Below are 3940 nucleotides of genomic sequence, written 5' to 3'. Positions count from 1 at the left end.
ACGTCCATCTGAGGAGCAGCAACCATGTGATCTCCCCACCCCCATATGAGGAGCAGCAGCCATGCACAGCCTGCCCCATCCAAGGAGCAGCAGCCCTATGAGCAGTCTGCCCCCGTCTGAGATGCAGCAATTGTGCAAGCAACCTGCCCCAGCCAGCCAGAGGAGCCACCACTCCTGTGAGCAGCATACATCATAGGACCACCAATAAATAGGGAGCAGCTGATGCCGCAAACACCCAAGAAACAGCTGCCGCCTGAGGACCTGCCTCCTGAGGAGCAGCACCTGCACGACTCAACGCCTAAATTCTTCAGTGAGACCAAAAATGGAGAGACAAAGAAACCCCCAAAGGAAAGAAAAGGACAATCACCAGAAAAGCAGCTAAGTGAAAAGGAGGCATGCAATATGTCAGAAAAAGAATTCAGAATAAGGGTCACACAGTACAGAAACCAGGTGGATGAAAAAAAATCAACAACTTATGTAAGAATCAAGACAAAATAAAGAGTGATATAGCTTCAATAAAAAACACCATGGAGGTGTCTGGGAGCGTGCGCCCATGGGGGCGTCATGCACCTGGCCCCCCGAGCCTGGGCCCGGGGGCCCTCCCCACGCTGCGGCCGCCAACCCCACCCCCACCCCCGCCACTGCAGCTGCCACCACCGCGGGATGAGCCCAAGGCCGAGTCGGAGCCTGGGCCCAGGCCTGCGCCTGTGCCCGCGCCAGGCCTGGATTCTGAAGAAAACACCATGGTGGCCATGGACTTGGGCCCCCCCTCTACTCCCCAGGAAGAGCCTACCTGCTCCCAGGCCCCTGGAGCAGGTGGCCAATCAGCTGAGCAGCAAAGTGGCTGCAGAGGTTTCTCATGGAAGCAAGCAAGAGCTGTCGGACCTCAAAGCCCAGAGCCTGACCACCTGCGAGGTCTGTGGTGCCTGCTTTGAGACATGCAAAGGCCTGTCCAGCCATGCGCACTCCCAACTGCAGCAGCTGGGTGTGGCCGAGTCTGAGAGCAGTGGTGCCCCCATCGACGTCCTCTACGAGCTCATGAAGCAGAAGGGCCTGCCTGACACACCCCTTGGGCTGCCCCTGGGCCTGACTAAGAAGTCCAGCTCCCTGAAGGAGGTGGTCACTGGGGCCCCCCCAATAGAGCCTGCTCTCCCTGGCCAAGCCCCTGGACTCCCCTGCTATCAACAAGGCCATCAAGTCACCTCCTGGCTTCTCAGCCAAGGGCCTGGCTCACCCACCCAGCTCCCCACTCCTCAAGAAGGCACCACAGGCCCTGGAAGGCTCCCCTATACCCAAGAATCCTGAGGACAAGAGCCCCCAGCTGTCCCTGAGCCCCCAGCCAGCCGGCCTCCCCAAAGGCACATTGGCCTCAGTCTGAGGACAAGGGGCCCCTGAACCTCACTTTAGATAGTGATGTGGGCAGAGAGCTGGACTGCCAGCTGTGCAGTGCCTGGTTTGAGACCCGCAGGGCCTGTCCAGCCAAGCCCACACCCACCTGGGCCACCTGGGCATCAGCTACCAGATGCCAAGGGATCCCTCATGCTCCACAGGCTCATCAGGAGGGTCGGCATCCAGAATCTCCTCCCACCCGGGTGCAGCATGCTGGCCCAGCTGGGGCGGCCTCCTCCCACCTCCACGGCCCTCTCCTTGTTCCCCTCCCCATCACCAGCCAAGAAGGCCAAGCTGAAGGCTGTGGGTATGGGCAACCCCTGGGGGAAGCAGGACCTCTTGGCCACTGCAGCCACTGGCATTTTCTGGGCCTCTGATGTGGAGCCGTCTCCTCTCAACCTCTCCTCAGGCCCAGAACCAGTCCGGGATATCTGCTGCGAGTTCTGTGGTGAGTTCTTCAAGAACTGAAAGGGTCTTTCCAGCCACGCACGCTCCCACTTGCAGCAGATGGCTGTAACTGAGTGGTATGTCAATGGCTCTTCCACCGACACACTGCTGGAGATCCTCAAGAGGCAGATTCAGTCCCGGCCTGGAGGACCCCTCAATTCACCAGGACCTAGTCCAAAAGCCTTGGCCAAGGTGGTGGGCAGCGGAGGTCTTGGCAGCTCTCTGGAAGCCCGCAGCCCTGCAGACCTTCACCTCTCGCCCCTGGCCAAGAAGTTGCCACCACCACCAGGCAGCCCCCTGGGCCATTCACCAACTGCTTCTCCTCCTCCTATGGCCCAAAAGATGTTCTCAGGCCTGACTGCACCCTCCCTGACCAAGAAGCTGAAGCCCGAACAAATGCATGTGGAGATCAAGTGTGAGATGCTGCTAGGGGCCCTTCAGGGGGAGCTACACCCATCTGAGGGTCCCAGGCAAACCAGGAGCTGGGCTGGCCCAGGTACCCTGTGAGCTCAACCTGGCACCCATCACAGGTGCTAAGCCCTCAGCCACCAGCTACCTGGGCTCAGTGGCAGCCAAGCGACCCCTGCAGGAGGTTCGCTTCCTCTCTGCAGAGGTCAAGGCCAAGACCTACATCCAGACTGAACTGCCCTTCAAGGCAAAGACCCTTCACAAGAAGACCTCCCACTCCTCCACGAGGACTGCTTGAGCTATGTGGCCTTTACTTCGAAAACTGCAAGGCCCTGGCCAGCCATGCTTGGGCGCATCTGCAGCAGTTCAGTGTGACTGAGTGGTGCGTGAATGGCTCACCGATTGAGACGCTGAGTGAGTGGATCAAGCACCGGCCCCAGAAGGTAGGACCTACTACAGCTACATCCAGGGTGGCCGCCCCTTCACCAAGAAGTTCCGAAACGCTGGCCATGGCCTCGAGAGCGACAAGCGGTCACACCTGGGGCTGGCACCTGGGGGCCTGTAGGTGGTGAGCCACAGTGCTGGAGGTGAGCCAGGGTCAGAGGCTGGCCGGGCAGCCGACAGTGGTGAGCGGCCTTTGGCAGCCAGCCCACCAGGCACTGTGAAAGCCGAGGAGCACCAGCAGCAGAACATCAACAAATTTGAGCGCTGACAAGCCCGCCCTGCAGATACCTCTGTGGCCAGGGGGGGAGAGGAGCCCAATGACCTGCAGCAGAAGCTGGAGGAGGTGCGGCAACCCCCACCCCGGGTTCATCCAGTCCGCTCCTTGGTGCCTCGTCCCCCCCATCCCACCCCCCCCCCCCCCAGACATCATTGGTTAAGTTTGTCGGCAACATCTATACCCTCAAGTGCAGGTTCTGTGAGGTGGAATTCCAGGGACCTCTTTCCATCCAAGAGGAGTGGGTGCGGCACTTACAGCGGCACATTCTGGAGATGAATTTCTCCAAAGTAGACGCCCCCGCCCGAGGAGCCCCAGGTCCCTCCAGCACAGACAGCAGCAGCAGAGGCACCCTAACACAAACGCATTCCAGATCTCTCTCGTGCTACCTCTGTCTCCTACTCCTGCTTGGTCTCCTGCTCTCTCTCCTTCTTTCTTTTCCGTTCCCAAAGGAGCAAGCCAAAACCTCAAACCGGCACCCTCGGGGGCCGGGCACACTACAGCCAGGGTGCCCATCCCCCAGCTCAAGGTCTCTGGGGCCAAACCCAGGGTGTGTTCCTTCAGGCCACACCTACTCAATCCAGCCAGGGCAGAGGCCAGGTCCTTAGTGGCAGGTGATCTGGTCATGGGAGGAAGGCCAGCACTCCTCATTGTCTAGCAGCCAGGTGGGGCTTTGTTTGCCATCTGTGGCCATTTACAAGGACCCCAAAGACCCCCTGTACTGGTTCCCTCTTGCCCCGTGAATATCCTCTCACACACTAACATGCAAACACACACACACACACACACACACACATGCCAGCACGCACATACCTCATGAGACCCAGGATATTCCCCAGCCCCCCAGTTCCCAAGTCAAACGAACACATCATGCCACGGTGCTTGCTCAGGGGAAGGTATGCTCCCTCTGTGGGCCCACTGAGGCCTAGGAGACCCCACTGAGCCCACAATGCCACTGAAATCCTTGTTGGCCGCCCC

The 3940-nt window shown here is 59.5% G+C and overlaps 1 pseudogene across 1 annotated transcript; it reads left to right on the top strand.

The window, feature by feature from the left end:
• The first annotated feature begins 222 nt into the window (after nt 1–222).
• On the top strand, nt 223–3319 carry LOC308511719 (protein Wiz-like; annotated as a pseudogene). Its single transcript has 2 exons — nt 223–310; nt 534–3319. The product of its transcript is annotated as a protein Wiz-like (transcript).
• Nucleotides 3320–3940: the final 621 nt, after the last annotated feature.

The sequence above is a fragment of the Myotis nattereri genome (assembly GCF_964212035.1).
Source record: "Myotis nattereri genome assembly, chromosome: X".
NCBI classification, from domain to species: domain Eukaryota; kingdom Metazoa; phylum Chordata; class Mammalia; order Chiroptera; family Vespertilionidae; genus Myotis; species Myotis nattereri.
This window is presented reverse-complemented; position numbering and strand designations above follow the sequence as displayed.